The sequence below is a fragment of the Myodes glareolus genome, chromosome 25 (assembly GCF_982192425.1).
Source record: "Myodes glareolus chromosome 25, mMyoGla1.1, whole genome shotgun sequence".
NCBI classification, from domain to species: Eukaryota; Metazoa; Chordata; class Mammalia; order Rodentia; family Cricetidae; genus Myodes; species Myodes glareolus.
The window spans coordinates 4390160-4412975 of record NC_142050.1 but is presented as its reverse complement, the minus strand read 5'-3'; the positions used below and the strand labels follow the sequence as shown (position 1 = coordinate 4412975).

General features: G+C 40.4%; 1 long non-coding RNA gene across 1 annotated transcript; it reads right to left on the bottom strand.

Moving 5' to 3' along the window:
- Nucleotides 1–19591: 19591 nt before the first annotated feature.
- On the bottom strand, nt 19592–22642 carry LOC125402461 (uncharacterized). Its single transcript, XR_007232629.3, has 4 exons — nt 22314–22642; nt 21533–21782; nt 20984–21160; nt 19592–19933 (listed from the first exon to the last, which is right to left on the bottom strand). It is a non-coding gene; the product is annotated as an uncharacterized LOC125402461 (long non-coding RNA).
- Nucleotides 22643–22816: the final 174 nt, after the last annotated feature.

Genomic DNA, 22816 nt, shown 5'->3' with positions numbered 1-22816 from the left:
CCCTCGGCCATAACCTCCACACCTCCAAGGATACACAGGTCCGGACAGTCTCTGCCGGCCTACTTTGCCCTGTTCTGCATGGATTTTTAAATTTTTCCTTGCAACGTGAGTCAAAGAGCTCACAGCGCAAGCTTCCTTTGAAGTTCCAGCAAGCTGTTTAAAACCCCTGCCATCTGCCATAACTGATTGGGAGTGCTGCAAGCAGCTTGACCCTTAATCCCACCACAGGGACACGGGGCCCGAAGCACTAGGCCTCTTTAGCAACAGCGCAGTGGCTGTGTCACGACCCTCTGCATCGGGTTGAACAGAGCGGCAGGGAAGAAGAGCCCAGCTGGGGTAGGCCAGGCTGCCTTGTTTATTGGCCACTAGAAGCTCTCTGACCTTTTGTGATTTGTGAATTTAACCTCTGGATTTGAGTGTATATATTCTATAGTTTACTTCCTGAATCGATGCCATTGCCACGTGGATTCAGGTGTGCCCCACCTCCTACTGGCAGGCAACGGTCATTACAGGTAAGATTTTTCTTTTCGGTTGAAAATACATACATACATACATACAAAGTAAAATTTCTTTTGATTGAAAATGTCAGAAAATATTACTATCCAAAAGTTCAATGATTTTTTTAATTGCACTATGGAGGATATTCTGAAGGATGTCTCTGATATTCCTCTTACTTTGTTATTCCTGGGATCTGTCGCTTTTCTGGTGTTTGGCTATTTTATAAGAAAGATACAGTCCTTACAGACTGAATCTACAATGCTGAGGGCAGAGATTAAGACCTTAAGAAAAATTCAGACTGATACCAACCTCCTCAAAAAAGAGTTTGGAGATTTCAAGGAGGAGACTAGATCGGAGTTTGAAGTTTTCAAGCAGGAGACTAGATCAGAGTTTGGAGTTCTCAAGGAGGAGACTAGATCTTTGTCTGATATGACTCAGTCGACTGACCAAAATATCAAGAAGGTACAGTCTGATATTGCTTCTTTAGAAGGGAACTTCACTGCTCTGGAGGATGGGACAACCAAAATGACTCGTAACCTCCAGTCCATGACTGTAAGTGCTGAAACATTAGCTGAGAGGATTATAACCATTGAATGTGAAAATCGGACTTTATCAAAAGGATATGATATGATAGATTAATTGACAGGATTTCCATACAAGAAGGCACAGTACATGCCATGAGGATTGTGTCCAAGGAGGAAATGGTGTCTCTGACAGACAAGCTCCATGCCTTAGAATCGTTAATGAAGGCTTTGGAGCATAATACAGGACAGGAGATTCAGGACTTAAGAAGGCAATGGTGAGCAGATTTACTAAGATTGAGGAAATCATAGACTCTGATGAACAGGAGCAAAAGGTAGAAAGGCAACATTCACCTCAAAAAACTCTCAGTCTACATAGAGTTATACCTGCCTTTCCAGTAATAGCATCAGAAAAGATAACCGGCTCCAAAAACCCTAAGGTCATTAAGGAACATACATGGGAGCCTATACGTATGAATGATCTGAAATAATTTAAACAAGCAATTGTGAATTATGGACTACATTCATCCTTTGTTAGGGAGATGTTAAAATCCTGGGCTCTGAGCAACAGGGCCACCCCTAAAGATTGGAACCAGCTCACATCAGCTGTCCTAAAAAACGGACCTTTATGGCATTTCAAATGCCTATTCAAACAAGAGGCCAGACTTTTACAACAATAAGAATCAGCGAAAGGAATTGAGGTTTCTCTAGATCAAATTCTAGGGGAAGGACTTTACTCTGATCCTCAGGAACAAGCTCTTTATGATGAAAACATTTTATCCATATGTGCTACAACAGCTCTAAGGGCCTGGGACAGGGTTCAAGACTCAGGTCAGAGAGTAGAATCGTATATCAGGGTCAAACAGGGTCAGAGAGAACCCTTTAGTGACTTTTTACAAAGACTAACCAAGGCTGTACAAATAGGGATACCTGATCCAGAAGCAAGAAATATAGTAATTGAGTCTTTGGCTTATGAGAATGCCAATGTAGAATGCAAAAGGATCCTGGAGCCTTTAAAGCTCAAATCAGCGCCTTTGGATGAATGGGTTTTACATACAATGAATGTTGATACATTTGATTATGGCAATGAAATATGGGTGCAAGAAGCAATTTCCAAAGGTAAAAGGAGGCATCAAATTACAAAATGCTTTCATTGTGGCAAAATGGGACACATGAAAAGGGATTGCAGACAATGGAATTCCAGGAATAATGCCTCTTCTAGGAATAACAGGAATAGGAGGACTCAGCCTTCAGGTTTATGTAGGAGATGTGGAAAGGGCAGGCATTGGACGAATGAGTGTAGGTCAACAAGAGAAAAACAGGGCGACCCGTTGCCATCGGGAAACTCAATAGGGGGCCTCTCGAAGGCCCCCATGGCAAATGTGGTCCAGTCATTTCCTATCACTGCAGAGAACATGCCTCTTCAGGGAAATTAGAATGCCCCATGCCTGCTGTTAAAAGCAATAATGGCCTGAAGGATGAGTTAAATGTGGTGAATGAATCCAGAAATCTAAGAGGACAAAGTAAACGAATATTCTGGAAGACTTCTATAAATGAACAAAGACCACAGCTAAGAGTGTGTGTAAATGGCAAATTTATTACTGGCTTACTGCACACAGGTGCAGATGTAAGTATCATTACTCCAGAATCTTGGTATCCACATTGGCCTCTTCAAGAGGTAGATATTCAGTTCTTAGGAATTGGAACCGTATCTCGAGTAAGACAAAGCACAAGATGGGTCAATTTTATAGGTCCAGATGGACAAATAGGAAAACTAAGGCCATATGTAGCAAATATTGCAGTGAATTTATGGGGCCGTGACCTATTGCAGCAATGGAATACCCAAATTAACATTCCTGCTGATTCCAGAGCCTCTATTTCTAAGGACAATATTACAAGATATTACAGATGGTGGAAACCAGCCATTAGAGCTATACAAGAACACAACACAATTGATGGTCCTTCAGAGGTACCAACAGCCATGCCTCTACAATGGTTGACTGAGAAACCAACATGGACTAAACAGTGGCCTTTAGCTGAGGAAAAGTTACAGGCTTTAGAACAGCTGGTACAAGAGCAATTAGATGCTGGACATATAGAAGAATCTACCAGCCCTTGGAACTCTCCTGTATTTGTTGTTAAGAAAAAATCTGGTCAATGGAGAATGGTGACAGATCTTAGAGCTATCAACAAGGTTATTCAACCTATGGGCCCTCTGCAATCTGGAATTCCTCTGCTCTCCCTGTTACCAAAGTGATGGCCTCTTATAGTTATTGATCTGAAAGATTGTTTCTTCACTATACCATTACAAGAAAATGATAGAGAAAAGTTTGCCTTCACAGTGCCTACCTATAATAACTCTCAGCCTGCAAGAAGGTACCAGTGGACCGTCCTCCCACAGGGAATGTTAAATTCTCCCACCCTGTGCCAATATTTAGTAAACCAACCATTGAAAATTATATGCAAACAATTTCCTAAGTCCATAATATACCACTATATGGATGATATCCTGATATCTGATCAAAACAAAGACACCTTAGAAAGGTTGTTTGAAGAAGTAAAAATAGTATTACCTAAATGGGGATTGCAAATTGCTCCTGAAAAAATTCAGAGAGGAGATTCTGTTAATTATTTAGGTTATAAAATAGGTTTACAAAGAATTAAGACTCAAAAGGCACAAATCAGGAGAGACCGGTTACGAACTCTTAATGACTTTCAAAGATTATTAGGAGACATTTCCAATCTACGACCAGCTGTTGGGATAACACCTGATCTAATAATTCATTTAAACAAAACCTTAGATGGTGACAAAGATTTGAATAGTCCCAGAGAGTTAACAGCTGAAACAGAAGAGGAACTGGCGATGGTTGAGGAAAAATTACAGGAGGCACATGTAGATAGGGTGGATCCAAATCTTACTTGCATTCTAGTCATATTGCCTTCCAGAATTTCTCCTACAGGAATTTTAATGCAGAGGGAAGATACTATTTTAGAGTGGATCTTTTTACCACACAAACCAAGTAAAAAATTAAAAACTTATGTGGAAAAAGTCTCTGAATTGATTATAAAAGGAAAATTGAGACTTTGTCAATTAGCAGGTATAGACTCAGCAGAAATTATAGTGCCTTTCACTGCTGATGAGATAAAAAAAAAGCTGTGGGAAGACAATGAACCATGGCAAAGAGCTTGTGCTAATTTTTTGGGAGAAATCAATAACAATTACCCAAAAAGCAAGAGACTTAACTTTATAAAGAGAACTTCTTGGATCCTCCCTCGAATTGTCCATGATGCTCCAATAACTGGAGCCCGTACATTTTATACTGATGCTAATAAATCAGGGAAAGCAGGTCACAAATCAGAAGAATTGAGTAAAGTGGAACAAAGTCCTTATGATTCTGTCCGGAAGGCAGAATTATATGCCATTCTTATGGTGCTTAGGGATTTTAAAGAACCTCTTAATATAATTACTGACTCACAATATGCAGAAAGAGTTATTTTGCATATTGAAACTGCTGAATTTATACCTGATGATACAGAACTGACCTCATTGTTTATCCAGGTACAAGACATGATCAGAAACAGGCTCTGCCCTATGTATATAACGCATATCCGATCCCATACGGGTCTGCCAGGTCCTCTAGCACAAGGTAATGCAGATATTGATCAATTATTGATTGGTAGTGTGCTGCAGGCATCTGAATTTCATAAAAAACATCATGTCAATAGCAAAGGCTTGGAAAAAGAGTTTTCTATTACATGGCAACAAGCTAAAAAGATTGTAAAGAAATGCCCTACTTGCTCTTTTTATAACCAAACACCATTGCCTGCAGGGACTAATCCAAAGGGTATTAAAAGGAATGAAATTTGGCAGATGGATGTGTTTCACTTTCCAGAATTTGGCAAATTAAAATATGTACATCACACCATTGACACGTACTCAGGTTTCCAATGGGCAACTGCTTTAAGCTCAGAAAAAGCTGATTCAGTAATCACTCATTTATTAGAAGTTATGGCCATCATGGGTATACCTACACAGATAAAGATGGATAATGGTCCAGCTTATGTTTCTAGGAAAATGAAACGATTTTTTGCTTATTATAATATTAAGCATGTTACAGGTATACCATACAATCCTACAGGTCAAGCAGTTATAGAAAGATCAAATCGAACTATAAAAGATATGTTGAACAAACAGAAAGGGGTGGAAAATACCCCCAGGAATAGGTTACACAATGCTTTATTAACCTTGAATTTTCTCAATGCTAATGAGAAGGGGACTGCAGAAAGACATTGGATATTGGAAAAGTCTGCTGAATTAAATCAACCAATTTATTTCAAGGATGTGCTGACCTCACAGTGTAAGCCAAGAGATGTGCTGCATTGGGGAAGGGGTTTTGCTCTTGTTTCCACAGGAGAAGAAAAATTGTGGATACCATCAAAATTAATAAAGGTTAGATCTGAAGAGAAGAAACCTCTTGGAATGGAGAAATGACAGCATCTACAATGATGATGACCATACAGGTGGTAAGAAAAACATAAAATGGGGGCAGGGTTCTGTTCTTGTCTCCACAGGAAAACACTCGTCTTTGAAAAATTCAAAGGACCCTGGATGTTTGAATACTGACAGATGGAAAAATAACTACCCAATATGGATTATCAAGAAAACTGAATAGGTTCTGTGAGTATAAAGCTCTGGAATATACTGAATCATATTTCTGAATTTATAGAGCTGGTTTTGGAGTTGGACTCTTTGTTCGGTCCCTCTCTAATTCCAAGCCTGTTGTTAGGAGAAAAACCCAGAGTTTCTGGAGTTTCTGTCTTATGTCGAGAGCCATTATATGAGACAGAAAGAAATATAAGTTTAGAAAACATCTTTGCTTTTCTTCATATCTATCATACTTTTCATTGACTATGTCTATCATACCTTTCATTGAATATATGTTTGTATATGTCTATATAATTAATGTTGAAGTTTTCCACAATGAACAATGAGTTCTTTCTGCACTGACATTTGAAGTTTCCAGGAAGAAGATGGGACCCCCATAACAACATAACAACAACTCCACTCGGTTGATATGACGTCATGATACTGATAGTGCTACTACAAGTCCTGTTTCGGGTATCAGCTGCACAGATGATTCCAACTTGGTTAGCTGAAATGGTGCACATCTTGTACAAGATTCTGGCCAGACCTCCACCAAATACTCAGAGACTGTTTGCAATTTTAAAAGACATTGACCTTGAAATTTAACCATCATTTTACTTTCACAGGATCCTCGAGAAAGAACCATATCCCCATGACAGCTGGAAGTAATTCTAGAGGACGATGTCCCCTCTCTCAGCAAAGTTTGTCCTCAGGTTTAGGAACAATATTTAGGGATTGATTATAATTAGTATACGATTGAGAGTTGGGAAAGGAATTTTATAAGCTCAGGGATCTTTTGGAAAAAAAGGGGGGGATAATTGGATAGATAATAATGGTATTTGTGAGTTATTGTTTATAGATAATTACATTGGCATATATTGAATATTGTATGTATGCATGCCTCTACCTGTTTAAAACATTTTTTTGTATTGATATATATTTTATTGATATATGTATACCATATTGCAGTGTACATTTCTACCTCTGATTAAGATACTCATATATTGTTTATGTATTGATATTTGTTGTTTACATTTGGAGGTCATTGTCCTCATTTATTGCACAGTTGTTTATTCTCTTAGTCTTTAAGTTAGATACATGTTAAGAATTGTAGATCAATAGTCATCTATGTCTGTCATATTTATGGTTAGACTAATCAGGTTCTTTAGATACATAGAGATTATATATAAATAGTCTTCAACCTCTTTGAAGAGCTGTAGAAAATGGCATTTAATTTAATCTTAGAGTTCTGTGTAGTGAGACACAATCACTCCTGGCAACACCGACCTATTCCCAAGAGATTGTTGAATACCAAAGACACTCCACTTGGAGCTTGTCTTCTTGACAAAACTGGCCTCTGGGTAAGGAACTGCCCATATCTCAACTACTGACAAATACACGGTATCCGGAAATGGATAAACAGAACTGTCAAATCTTGCCAAGACAGGGTAAGACGGTTTTGAAAAATCTCTTGCCTGTTAAAATCCGGAAATGGATAAAATCTGGAAATGGATAAACAGAACTGTTAAATCTTGCCAAGACAGGATAAGATGGTTTTGAAAAATCTCTTGCCTGTTAAAAATAATCTGTCAGTTATTCTAGGCCTTAGTCAAAGTTGGTTGCTTCAACGTTGCACACAGGTCTTTGGTGATTGCCCAGGTAGCCAGTTGTCTCTGTGATTTGTTGCATGTTTTGGAAGTTCTTTGATTGCACTTCCTAATTACTCAGGTAACATTATTTCCCTTCTCGGATCTTCTATGGGATTGAAGACTAGATAAATGTAGCTACTTTCCTCTCATGACTTGGTCAAGTTACTTATTATACAAGACTTTAGCTAGTTAGAATAGGATATTTGTACTTATTGTATATAATTGTGTAGGTTTGTACTTACTGTATATAATTTCATAGTAGGCTTAGAACTCTCTTACTTAAACAAAAGGGGGAGGTGCTGTGGGAGTATCTTCCGCTGCTTCAGCCAATAGTCGCTGAAGCACAAGCCCACGGTGCTGCGGGAGGGCCTTCCACTCCGTCAGCCAATAGCCGCTGAAATACCAGCCCACTGGGGCGTGGTATATTTCTCTTCTAAAAAGAGCCACAGATCTCGGCTCTGGTCTCTTGGTTCCTGCGCTTGGTCCCGGCTCCTGCTCCCGGCTCCTGCTCCAGCGACTAGGCTCCCTTCCTGATGGTTTATGGTGTATGTAAGCTTTACCCCCCAAAATAAATAACCCATTAAAACATAACTGGTGTGGGATTGATTCACCATTAATGCCTGACTGCTAACACCAGATCCAATTAAGTGTTTTCCTTTCTTAAAAGAGTTGCTGTGGTCATGATGTCTCTTCACAGCAACAGAAACCCTAAGGCCATTCATTCATTCATTCTTCATCCATTACTCACTGATGACCTTTATAAAAAATATATAGTCTAATGCATATGGAAGGATAAGATGGAAAACATGTCAACAAATACATGTAAAAGATCATTGTGCCTTGAATTAAGCCCCAAGGTGATTTGATAAATGCTATCCTAGGGAGCCTTATATAAGGAACTTGAGGAAGGCCCTTAGCATCTTTCCAGTTTAAGGGTTTATGAGCTGTAATGTTCTCTCTGATCTTTTGAAACTGAGCACAGCTATTGCCTTACCATAATAGACAGTGTAGAGTCTCAACAACTAGAGGTCTCTTCAGACAACTACTCTTGAGCATGTTAGAAGCAGAGGGAAGAATGAGACAGTATCAGACACTGTGACTGAGATGAGCTGACACAAAAGAAGACTCACTTTTGTGTTAGTGACTATGTGCTGGGCAAAGAGCCCTTAGAGAGGCTAGATATTAATAGAACAGAAACCCTAAATAAACAATTCGATTTCAAAATTCTAAGCTTCTGTTAAAGACACTATTTAAGAAATGAAAATTTTAAACATAGACAAGAAAAATAAATAATGTATACTCAAAGTACTATGTATGTATATGTGTCTACCCAACCACCACTTAGGACAACTCACCCTAACAAGTGTTTGAGTTTGTCATGCAAAAGTGGTATGCATTCAAAAGAAATTGCTTCAGTTCTGACTGAAGTTCTTTACTGCTCGCAGTATGTTATGTGACATTCTCTAGATGTTGGATAGCAGAGGCCAGCCCTGATTCCCAGTTGTCACAATCTCAAAGGGACAACTAATAGTCCACAGTACATTATTTAGCTACACTTAAGCTATGATATTTGGTATATTATAGGATAATATGCATTATGACTTGTCAAAATTTCAAGGTACAATGGGTTTACTAGAATAAAATGCCTAAAAGAAACCCATTTGGTGGGTTTGAGCTATAGCTTGATTTGTAAAATACTTGCCTAGCATGCAAAAAGTCAAAGGTTCAAGCTTCAGCACCATCTGAAATGGGTGTAGCTTGCATGCTTGTGATGCCAACACTTACAACATGAGGCAGAATCATCAGGAGTTCAAGGTCATCTTTAGCTACATTGTGAGTCTGAGGTAAACCTAGGAAACATGAGATTCCAAAAATATGTAAATAAAAATAAAGATCAACTAAATCAAATAAAGTTAGTTTTTGAAGCCTGTTTTCTCCAAGAAGTTGCAGTCTTAAAGTTCCTCATTATTGATGTGTGTGTGTCATCAATGAGACCAAGTACACGAACTGAAAGAGAACACTTTGGAGATAGAGAGCTGATGGAGTAACTGTAGCCCTCAAATATTCACTGAGATAATTCTAACAAACTCACCATACTAATCTTAAAAGAGGGTTTGAAAACAAATTTGAGGTCTGAGTTTGCACACAAACAAAAGATACTTTATGAAGAAAGTCTCTGTGGCCCGCCCAGTAGACCTCAGAGACTTAATAGTTTATCTACATATTTCACATTGGGAATCACCACAAAGTAAAAGTTTATTTTTATCGTTTGAATGTAATTGTTTCCATAAGCTCATAGGAAGTGACACTATTTGGGGAGTCACTTATTGGAGTGGGTATGGCCTTGTTGGAGGAAGAGTGTCACTATGGGGTGGGCTTTGAGGTCTCATATATGCATAAGTCATACCCATCATCCTGTTGCCTGTGGGTCAAGATGTAGGACTTAGCTCCTCCTCCAGCACCATATCTGCCTGCATACCACCATGGCTCATCATGATGATAATGGACTAAACTTCTGACCATGTAAGTCATGCCAATAACTGTTTTTCATCTGTAAGAACACCATGGTTAAGGAGTCTCTTCACAGCAATGGAAACCCTTACTAAGAGAGTCAGCCTATTTCAACGTATTTAAGCAAAAGCTATTTTCCTAGTTTGTTCCTTATTGCTGTGATAAACAACATGACCAAAAGCAACCTGGAGAGGAAAGGGTTTATGACCTACAGATTATAATCCGTCATCCATTGAAAGAAGCCAGGAAAAGCTCAAGCACAAACACGAAGGCAGAAACTGAAGCCGAAACCACAAAGGATGGAGAAATGTTGCTTACTGAACTGCTTGCACTGGCCTGCTCAGCCATCTTTCTTACACAGCCCAGGCTATCTGCCTAGAGATGGACGGTTAACAAAATTCTATTTAAATTTATAACTATCACTATATATGTATTTTAAATCTCCAAAAGGACAACTTAATAATGCATAATTTCCAATCCACATTTGAATGTGACACTATTCCTTCAAATTTTCACACAGAAATGGTTTCTAGAGCTCACACAGAAAGCTTTGCTTGTCCCTCTCCTTATAAACAGCTTTAATCAAAGGACAATATCAGAACTGTCAAATTGCATACGATACAAGTTGGTTTTTTAAAAAGATGAACATCAGACATTTGAATTCATTAAGTTTTGGGCAGGCAAAAATCAATGAGATCTAAGGAAAAAGCCCTTATTAAAGTTGAAGCACCTCTCACTTAAGTGTCTATGTTTGTGGAGACTAGGTATTGGGGTTTAGATAGACAGCAATCTCAACTAAAACCACAATATTACTGCATCATAAACTTGTTCAATACTGTTCAGCACTGTTGAAGAAATGGTGTAAAGAATAAGAAGCGGGGGGCTGAACAACCGGGAAAGGAGCACTGGGCCCCTTCAGCTCTTGCTTCAGGGGCTTCTTTGTTCCACACATCCCTGACCCACACATCCCTGACCCCCCCCAAGCTGCCCTATTGTTTGCAAGGTACTTGGCCCAGGAACAGTTTCTGCTTCTGTACTGAGGCTACCCACCCAGAGGGGTGAGTGTGCACCCACCCGGCCAGAGGGGTGTGCACAGCACCTCCAGCTCTTGCTACAGGGGCTTCTTGGCTTCACCCAACCCTCCCCTCTCCCCCCCTCACCGCAGTTTGTCCTTTTTAATGCGGGGGGGGGGGCAGAGGGGCCTTCAACCTCCAAGAGTCCTGTCCCTGTGCTGAGGACAACCTTTCAGACTGACATACCAGGGAACAGTTCCTGCTCCTGCACTGAGGAGATCCACCCAGAGTCAGTCACAGCATAGACTGGATCAAGACATCAAGACTCTCCTGGCTGAATTTGAAGGAAGAGATGGGCAGGCGTCAATGCAAGAATTTCTCCAACAACCTGAAAGGCAACATGACAACACCAGATTCCAGGAATCACGCAACAAAAAGAATTGAACACCCTATTCCAAAAGAAGTAGAAGAAATCGACTTTAAATGTAACATTATGAAAATGATAGAGGACCTAAAACAGGATGTGAAAAACTGCTGTAAAGAAATGGAGATGACAAACAAAAAGGTAGAGGAAATAAATAAAACTCTCAAAGATAACCAAGAAAACCACAATAAAACAATCAAACAGGTAATGGAAACAGTTCAAGACTTGAAAAATGAAATGGAGGTAATGAAGAAAACACAAACTGAGGGAAGACTGGATATGGAAAATCTGGGTAATCGATCAGGAACTACAGAGATAAGCATAACCAACAGAATACAAGAGATAGAAGAATCTCAGATGCTGAAGATGCTATAGAGGAAATAAACTCATTGAATAAAGAAAATAACAAATCCAACAAATTCTTAACACAAAACATCCAGGAAATCTAGGACACCATGAAAAGATCAAACCTAAGAATAATAGGGGTAGAAGAAGGAGAAGAAGACTTACAGCTCAAAGGCCCAGAAATTATATTCAACAAAATTATAGAAGAAAACTTTCCCAACCTAAAGAAGTATATTCCTATGAAGGTACAAGAGGCATACAGAACACCAAATAGACTGGATCAAAAGAAAGCATTCCCTCACCATATAATAATCAAAACACAAAACATACAGAATGAAGAGAGAATATTATGAGCTGCAAGAGAAAAGGGTCAAGTAACATATAAAGGGAAGCCTATCAGAATTACACCTGAGTTCTCAATGGAAAACATGAAAGTCAGAAGGTCTTGGATAGATGTGCTGCAGACACTAAGACCACGGATGCAAGCCCAGACTACTATATCCAGCAAAACTCGCATTCACCTTTGATAAAGAAAACAAGATATTCCAAGACAAAAACAGATTTAAACAAGACTTAGCCACAAACCCAGACTTACAGAAAATACTAGAAGGAAAACCACAAACCAAGGAAGCCAACAACACCCATAATAACACAAGCATCTAACAACCCTCCACCAGCACAACTTAAGGAAGTGTTTTAAGAAAGTGATTAAAGGAATGAACATTTTTTTTAGAAAAGTACCATATACCAAAGTTAAATCAAGACCAGGTGAACAATATAAATAGACCTGTAATTCGCAAAGAATTAGAAGCTGTTATCAAAAACCTCCCTACCGAAAAAAGCCCAGGACCAGATGGTTTCAGTGCAGAATTCTACCAGAACTTCCAAGAAGAGCTAATACCTCTACTTCTTAATGTATTTCACAAAATAGAAACAGAAGAATCATTGACAAACTCCTTTTATGAAGCTACAGTTACCCTGATACCAAAACCACACAAAGACTCAACCAAGAAAGAGAATTACAGGCCAGTCTTTCTCATGAACACTGATGCAAAAATTCTCAATAAACTACTGACAAACCGAATCCAAGAACACATTAGAAAAATTATCCATCATGATAATCTCCCAGAGATGCAGGACTGGTTCAACATATTCTAATCTATCAATGTAATCTATCATATAAATAAACTGAAAGAAAAAACCATATGATCATTTCATTAGATGCTGAAAGCATTTGACAAAATTCAACACCCCTTTATGATAAATGTCTTGGAGAGATTAGGGATACAGGTTCATACCTAAATATAATAAAAGCTAAATACAGCAAACCGACAGCTAACATCAAATTAAATGGAGAGAAACTCAAAGTCATTCCACTAAAATCAGGAACAAGACAAGGCTGTCCACTCTCTCCATACCTCTTCAATATAGTGCTTGAAGTTCTGGCAATAGCAATAAGACAACATAAGGAGATCAAGGAAATTAAAATAGGAAAGAAAGAAGTTAAACTTTTGCTATTTGCAGATGATATGATAGTGTACATAAGCGACCCCAAAAACTCTTCCAAAGAACTCCTACATCTGATAAACGCCTTCAGTAATATGTCAGGATACAAGATCAACTCCAAAAAATCAGTTGCCCTCCTTTACACAAAGGATAAAGAAGCAGAGAGGGAAATCAGAGAAGCATCACCTTTCACGATAGCCACAAATAGCATAAAATATCTTGGGGTAACTTTAACCAAGGAAGAGAAAGATCTATTTGACAAGGGCTTTAAGTCTTTGAAGAAAAAAATTGAAGATACCAGAAAATGGAAATATCTCCCATGCTCTTGGATTGGGAGGATCAACATAGTAAAAATGGCAATTCTACCAAAAGCAATATATAGATTCAATGCAATCCCCATAAAAATCCCAACAAAATTCTTCACAGACCTTGAGAGAACAATAATCAACTTTATATGGAAAAACAAAAACCCCAGGACACTCAAAACAATCCTATACAATAAAAGTACTTCCAGAGGCATTACCATTCCTGACTTCAAACTCTATTACAGAGCTACAGTAATGAAAACAACTTGGTATTGGCATAAAAAACAGAGATGTTGACCAATGGAATCGAATCGAAGACCCGGATATTAATCCACAAACCTATGAACACCTGATTTTTGACAAAGGAACTAAAATTATACAATGGAAGAAAGAAAGCATCTTTAACAAATGGTGCTGGAATAACTGGATGTCAACCTGTAGAAGAATGAAAATAGATCCATATCTATCACCATGCACAAAACTCAAGTCCAAATGGATTAAAGACCTCAATATAAATCTGACCACGCTGAACCTGATAGAAGAGAAAGTGGGAAGAAGTCTGCAACACATGGGCACAGGAGACCAATTTCTACATATAACCCCACCAGCACAGGCAATAGGAGCAACAATAAATATATGGGACGTCCTGAAACTGAGAAGCTTCTGTAATGCAAAGGATACCGTCATTAAGACAAAGAGGCAACCTTCTGAATGGGAGAAGATCTTCACCAACCCTGTATCAGACAAAGGTCTGATCTCTAACATGTATAAAGAACTCAAGAAACTAGACACTAAAACTCTAATTAACTCAATTAAAAAATGGGGTACTGAAGTAGACAGAGAATTCTCAACAGAAAAAATTCAAATGGCCAAAAGACACTTAAGGTCATGCTCAACCTCCTTAGCAATCAGGGAAATGCAAATCAAAACCACTTTGAGATACCATCCTACACCTGTCAGAATGGCTAAAATCAAAAACACCAATGATAACCTATGCTGGAGAGGATGTGGAGTAAGGGGAACACTCATCCATTGTTGGTGGGAATGCAATCTTGTGCAACTACTTTGAAAATCAGTGTGGAGATTTCTCAGGAAACTGGGAGTCAACCTACCTCAGAATCCAGCAATTCCATTCTTGGGAATATACCCAAGAGATGCCCAATCATACTACAAAAGTATTTGTTCAACTATGTTCATAGCAGCACTATTTGTTATAGCCAAAACCTGGAAACAACCCAGGTGCCCCTCAATAGAAGAATGGATAAAGAAGGTGTAGCACATATATACTTTAGAGTTCTATTCAGTGGTAAAAAAACAATCAATGATATCTTGAACTTTGCAGGCAAATGGATGGAAACAGAAAATACTTTACTGAGTGAGATAACCCAGACCCAAAAAGAGGAATATGGTATGTACTCACTCATAAGAGGATTCTAGCCGTAAACAAAGGACATTTAGCCTATAGTTCATGATCCTAGAGAAGCTAAATAAGAAGGGGAACCCAAAGAAATACATATATTTATCCTCCAGGATATTGAAATTTGACAAGATCGTTGGGCAAAAGTTGGGAGAAGGGGGGTGAGGGTGAATTAGGGAGAAAGGAGAAGGGGAGGATTGGAGAGAGCTTGGGGGAATGGAATAATTGAGATGGAGAAAGGGTAGATATGGAAGCAGGGAAGAAGTTATCCTAACCAAGGGAGTCATTTTAGGGTTGGCTAGAGTCTTGGCTCTAGAGGGGTTCCCAGGTGTCTAAGGGAATTTCCCCAACTATTTCTGTGGGCAGCAGAGGAGAGGGTGCCTGAATTGGCCTTATCCTATAGCTACACTGATGAATATCTTGCATATCACCATAGAACCGTCATCCAGCGATGGAAGGAGATAGCGACAGAGACCCACATTGGAGTACTGGACTGAGCTCCCAAGGTTCAAATGTGGAGCAGAAGGATGGAGAACATGAGCAAGGAAGTCAGGACCGCAAGAGGTGCGTCCATCCACTGAGACAATGGAACTGATCTAATGGGAGCTCACCAAGGCCAGCTGGACTGGGACTGATGGAGCATGTGATCAAACCAGACTCTCTGAATGTGGCTGACATTGAGGGCTGACTGAGAAGCCAAGGACAATGGCACTGAGTTCTGATTGTACTGCATGGACTGGCCTTGTAGGAGCCTAGTCTCTTTGGATGCTCACCTTCCTAGACCTGGAGGGAGGGGGGAGGACCTTGGACTTCCCACAGGGCAGGAAACCCTGACTGCTCTTAGGACTAGAGAGGGAGGAGGAAGGAAGTAGGAGGGTATTGGGAGGAGGGGAGGAGGTGGAAATTTTTAATAAATAAATAAATAAATAAATATTAAAAAGAATAAGAAGCAAGGGAGACTCTGTAGCCAAGTGTATGTCTATGAGATAGAGATATGAGTAAGTCTATGGGCTAGAGACAGTCTGTGGATGGTGTCCAAGGCCAGTCTTGGGAAGTAATGCTGATTATAATCTCATGAATTATGTTCCTTGCCAGCTTCTAGAGCTAGTCTGTAAATCTATACTTATTTCTGACTTGTATTATCTTAATTAAAAAGAAAATTTATTCACAAAATCTCTGAGTGGTAAGAGGCTAATGTTCCATAAAGACACTGGAAGTTCTGGAGTAGGAATTTTTGAAACCTAGCAGGTCCATGCCCGGAAGCCATTTGGTCCTCATGGCCCTGTCTCCATTGATAACAATGAATGGTCAGCACCTGGAAGCATCCTCACAGCTGCAATACTCATGCAAGATTCAAGACTACCTTAGAGGGTTCAGAGAGATGGTTTTCATTAGGAAAGCACAATACTCTTTTTGAGGATTCAAGTTCAGTGCCCAGCATCACATGGCTCAATGATTCCCTCAGTGCCACTCCAGGGAGACCCAATGCCTCTAACCTCCAAGGGCACCTGCATTCACTTACACAAACTCTCCTGTATACATAATTAAAAATGGTTAAGTTTTTAAAAACTGCATTAGGGAATGATCAAGGAGTCTGATCCAAATCCCCACATCCTTCATGGGAGGCAAATACCTGTTCTTTCATGACAAAACAAAATGGGACTATTCTCCAACAGGAACCCAAGAATCTCCCAAATGCTAGGTGAAGACATTGCAGGAGTGTGTTACTCAAGGCTTTTTTTTTTTATCTCTGTGACAAGTACCAAAAAAAAATCAAGGGAGCAAAATTAATGGTAGTTTTGGCTACACTACAAAACTATGAAGATCACTTCCTATTCAGAGATACTCTGACACCTAAAAGAGTCTAGCAGCAGTAAGACAGCCGTAGGCCTGGGATGCTGTAAGGATGTTCCTCCTCGGAGAAGTGACTTATGCTCAGTGAACACAAATCAAGGAATGGAAATAAGGATTCAGGCTCCTCCTGTTGGGAAGAGAGTGGGCGGGATGGTAAAATAAGACCTTAGAGGTCATCTGAGATAACATTTTATTCAAGTGGAAACTGCGTCAGATAAATGAATGATTTTTCTCTACCCAAGTTTCTTGGTCAGTAAATATTTAAAGCAAGGAAGAGGAACTATATAAGTGTATTTTAGTTTCAGAAAAAAGAAATTAATTTTTATTTATTTATTTATTTTTCCATTCAAAAATTTACACTTCGTCCCACTTCCTCTCCCGCTCCCCCACTCAGCCTCCTCCCTCCCCATCCCTGCTTGAGAGAGGGCAGGGAACCCTGTCCTGTTGGAAGTCCAAGGCCCTCCCCACTACATCCAGGTCTAGGAAGCTGTGCATCCAAATAGACTTGGATTCCAAAAAGCCAGTACATGCAGTTAAAAAAAAAAAAAAAGCTGTCTTCTCAGTCAGCCCCCACTGTCAGCCAGACAGTCCGATTTGATCATGTACTCTTTCGGTCCTGGTCCATCTGGATTTGGTGAGCTCCCATTAGAACAGGCACACTGTCTCATTGGGTGGACCAACCCCTCGCGGTCCTGACTTCCTTGCTCATCTTCTCCCTCCTTCTGTCCTTCATTTGGACCTTGAGAGCTCAGTCCTTGCTCTGATTAGAGTCTCTGTCTCTATCTCTGTTGCAGGACAAATATTCTATGGTGATATTCGAGATAATCATCAGTGTGATAGTGGGGCAAGGACAGTTCAGGCACCCTCCCCTCTGCTGTCCAAGGACCTAGCTGGGGGCAACCCCCTGGACACCTGGGATCTCCTCTAGAGCCAAGTCTCTTGCCAACCCTAAAATGGCTCCCTTAATGTAGATATCTTCTTCGCTGCTCCTATATCCGCCCTTCCTCCATCTCCACCCTCCCAGTCCCCTAAGCACTCCCGTCTTTCCCTTCTCCCTTCAAAACAACTTTGAGATACCATCTTACACCTGTCAGAATGGCTAAAATCAAAAACACCAGTGATAGCCTATGCTGGAGAGGATATGGAGTAAGGATAACACTCATCCATTGCTGGTGGGAATACAAACTTGTGTAACCACTTTGGAAATCAGTGTGGCAGTTTTTCAGGAAATTGGGAATCAGCCTACCTCAGGATGCAGCAATAATGCTCTTGGGAATACACCCAAGAGATGACCAATCATATTAGAAAAGCATTAGCTCAACTATGTTCACAGCAACATTTTTTGTAATAGCCAAAACCTGGAAACAACCTAGATGCTCCTCAATGGAAGAATGGATAAAGAAAGTGTAGAATATATACACATTAGAGTACTACTCAGCAGTAAAAGAACAATGATATCTTGAATTTTGAATGCAAATGGATAGAAATAGAAAACACTATCCTGAGTGAGATAACTCAGACCCAAAAAGACAAATATGGTATGTACTCACTCATTACTGGAGACTAACTATAAACAAAAGACATTGAGCCTATAGTTCACAAGCCTAGAGAAGCCAAATAACAAGGTGAACCCAAAGAAAAGCATAGATAGATCCTCCTGGAAATTGGAAGCAAACAGGATTGCTGGGCAAAAGTTGGGAGCATGGGGGAGAGGCGGGAGTGGGATTGGGGAAAGGGGAGAAGGGGAGACAGAAAAAAAATTTTAAAAAAGAACAAGATAAAGAGCCTGGGATCTCTTTGTGCTCAATCCATCCTTCCCTGTCACAAAACACTGCACATGTTGGTTCAAAGGACCACAGTTTGGGATGCAAGGCCTGCTGAGGTCCCCATAGCCACCCTCTGTGGTTAGTGTGTGTGACACAGAAGTGTAGTCTTGAGGTGAGGGGTAGGATGGTGCAGGTAAGGGGTGACAAGGTAAAAGCATTCACACCTAAATGAGCCTAATGTTCTGTTAGGAGGTCCAATTTACCAACATGTCCTTGGCTTTTCTAGTAATTAAACTTTGGGTGCTAAAGGAAACGCATGTGCTGATTGCCAGAAAGACCTCAGGGAAATGTTACAGCAAAGGCAAACTGTTTTTCACCTATTTAGTAAACTTTTAGGTTGAAGAAAAATCAATACTTTACCAGTTCTTTCTGGTGTTGTTTATCTGATATGTCTCCTACGATACGCAGATAGAGCAATATAAGCATGGCCTTAATGAGAAAAATAACCGATGGCTGATCTGGAGCTGCCTTAAATGGCTGTGTGATGCTTGTTTAAAATGTTTCTTAAAGGACAAATTCATTATTTGTTGCCACTTTTCCAAGGTCTGTGGAGAAATTAGCTTAATTATTTCTTTGGTTGCCAGAACTTAGCAAATCTTCCCTTCTTGAGAAAGGGCAAATGCTATTATTCATTGGCTTTGAGAAATTCTTCTATAAATCAAAATATTGAAAGTATTAGACACCTTTCTCTGAAGGACAGAATATATTATATTAGTTCTTCAGTGCTGGGACAGAAGGAAAGTAAGAGTTTCATTAGAATCTGTATCAAGATATGGAGGAAAGATATGGAAAGCCCAGTCATTGAAGATCTCATAAATATGTCTAAGAAGAGTGGCCTCCTATCTGCTACCACGTTGTTGTAGTGTATAAACTCTTCGACTGCATCCTGGAATGTTCTATCCATTTACAGTCAAAGAAGGGTGTGAATAACTCAGAAGTAGTCATTTAAAAGAAAATTAAAAGAAAAAAAGAGGATAGTAACTAATGGAGAAAGTAGACCATTGCTACCTCCATCTCTTTCTGTAGGTTTTCTCCTTAGCACCAGTCATGTGATCCTTCAGTACTCATTCCCCATCCCGCTGCCCGTCCTTGCCACAATCAGGGACAGTCTTCCCACTACCCCGTAATTTCAGATATGAAGAGCAAACATGACTATCTTAGCTGATCCAGATTTCCTTCAGTGGAGTTTCCATTGGGAAAATTTCCACCTGGGCTGTGAGTAAGTGAGTTCTTTGTCTTTTGAGTATATTAATTGTGGGCTGTTGGTCATGATCCAATCCACATCTTGCAGGGGTGGCAGCTCATGTTTGTCTGACTCTAGAAACCATTTGAATGGAAACTTGTTTGCAAGGTTTCTCTTAAAACAATGTCATGGTAGTCTCCCAAATACAGACCTCCATGTCCTATAGAATCCAGAGCCTATTAAAAACAAAAATAAAAAAAATTTAATAGCCAACTTCGTAGTGCCAGGAGCAAGGGAGGGGCCTTGAGACCCCCAGTTTTTATTCTAGAATCTTGAACAGAGATCTTATATCAGTCTACATAGATCTGAAAGAAAAGTATTGATTTTAAAACTCTCATCATAAGCATACTTCTTGCCTCTGTTCCTGTTTAATTTTTAATTTTGTTTTTATTTTAGGAACGTTAATGTTTTGCCTTCATGTGTGTCTGTGTGAGGGTGTCAGGTTCCCTGGAACTGGGGTTGCAGACAGTTGTGATCTGCCATGTGGATGCTGGGAATTCAACCCAGGTCCTTCGGAAGAGCAGTAGGTTCTCTTAATCTTGGAGCCATCTCTCCAGCCCTTGCCACTCATGATCTAGAAACTGATGTCATGGCCTACTTGCTCATGACAGCTCTCAGTGTGGAACACGGTCTGCTCCATGCCTCTGCTGGCTTTCCTAAGCCAGGTTTTTAAGACAAACTTAAAAGTGTCTTCGCCGGTCCCGCCTGAGGACCAACTGCTGCTCTGGAGTAGAACAAGTAAGAAACCCCACTGGTTCATTTGTGGAAATGGACTTTCAAAAGGACTCTCTCCCCTTTGTGCTATGCATACTATTTACTTAACATAAATTTATGAGCCTGCAGGCTGTTCTATTCCTCTTAGTTGGTACTGGGTGTTCCCTTCACCACTTTACAATCTGTTTTTCCACTTGGGCAGCACAATTCAGAAAAGCCATGGGGTATGAGCTTAGTCTCCTGCCTTGTAAACTGCTGGAATTAGGCATGGGCTATTCTAGGGCCACTTCTGTTCCGTGTGACCTTTCCCCTAGAGAGCTCTAGTTCCACAAACAGAAACGAGATGCCTGAGAGTTGATGCATGGAAAGTTATTACTGCCGAAGAGTGACCCTTCACCTACTAAACTTCCCCTTGTTGACTGTGCTGCCAGGCGGTGCAGGCCGGGCTCTTGGCGTGGGCGTGTGACTGAACTTTCATCTACTTTATCTGGCTCTGGAGAGCAACGAGGTACCTGCTCAGCTTCTGCAGGACCAGCACTTTCTTCTGAAATAATCCTGATGAAAACTGTAAGGCAGGAAGTTCTTTATTTTCAAACAAGCGGTGAGTCTCTCCCTGGCAGAGCACAGCGTCCTCTTGACCAAACAGCACATTTTCAGGAGCCTGGGCATCGAAGGAAGAGTTGGTGATCCTAGTGTGGAAAGAGCAGAGGAAGATCAGGAAAGGAGAGCCACAACCTTCCCTTCTTCCATACCTATGTCTTCTTTAGCCCCAGCTCTGGTTGTTGGAGTCCAGCCAGATCCCATCTGTCACTCAAGATCATAAACATGGTTTTTGAACACAGCACTTTGAATCCTCAAGTTTATTTTTGGAATGAAGGTTCTAAATAAGGAAAAGATCCTGTGTCTGTGTGATGGTTATTAAAATTGAAGACGTTCATGGAGATGTTAGGGTCAGAGCCTGGGCCCCGGCAGCTCTAACAAACCAGGCTCCACTACTGGCCCTCCATAGGGCAATTAAAGGGACAAGGAATAAGACAGAGAAGATGTATTCAGTTGCCCACCTTGTCAAGAAGTCCAGTCCTAGCATCCTGAGGCTATCCTTGGGGTGTGAATATGGACCGGGAGGTAGGCATAGCTCTGCAGTTCTGGTAGAGGTGGGTGCCAGCCCCAGTCTTGCAGGTCAGGCAGTCCGAGAGGTGTGAAATCTCTTCCTGGGAGAGACATTCCTTCTATGGCTGGCAGCACACTTCAGGAGCAATTCCAAATTTCCAGGAGGAATTCCAACCCTTTGGGGACCATTGTTTCAATAGTCTGGTAGCCAAAAGGAGAGAACAAGGCCAGGTGGTAGCCACAGTGCATGCCTTTATCCCAGCATTCGGAAGGCAGAGGCAGGCAGATCTCTGTGAGTTTGAGGCCAGCCTGGTCTACAGAGTGAGTTCCAGGACAGTCAGCACTGTTTAACAGAGAAACACTGTCTTGAAAAACAAAACAAAATAAAACATAAAAAAGGAACAAGTATCTCTAGAATCTTCGCTGCTGTCTGGACGGTTACAAAAGAAGTCTAGTTTCTCTCAGATAGTCTGACTAAAGTTTACATGTAAAAGAGCATTGTAAAACATCAGTGTTACTGAAGAAACAAAAGTATTGAATACTCAGGAAAGTTTGGTATGTTTTCAATTCATTTTGCATGTTGCGTGGTTTTTGGCCAACAAAGAAAACAGATATTCTTAGAAATGGAATAGCAAAAAGACTATGTAAAATAAAAATTTACTAGTTGAAAAAAAATAGTATTTATCAGCCCTAGGCAAATGAAGCAGAAATGTCTGTCCAAAGTGAGCTTACCGAGTTCTTGCTTCCTGCTAACTCGCTCTGTTCACTCTTGCAAGCGAAGAGAGTAGAGCACTAAGTAGAGTGGTTCTGATTTTTGCCTCTGATAGTTGTCCTACTGGGTTGTCCTTCTGTACTGTAAAAGGCAGGCTCCGAAGTCCAGTAGGGGCCACTCACAGTTCTCTTGGATTCCTAGATGAGGAGTAAGAAGCATCAAATTTCTCCAAGCTAGTAACTAATTCACCAGCATCTGGAGTGCTGAGTAGCAAGGCTCAGTTAGACCAAACAGGAAAGAAGGTAACGATCTATCTGTAGTGCTACAGTCCCAGAGGGGTGATGAAGGACTAACCACCACTTGTAGAACATGCTTGACTCAACTGGTATTTCCAGAGATGTCTACCTGAACATCAGGTAGACTGTCAAGAAGTGACTCACTCAAGGCAATGTTGATATAATGCCTGTCTTAATCCTGCTCTGAGTTAAGCAAAGAAGCCACAAGATTACCTGCACTGAATATG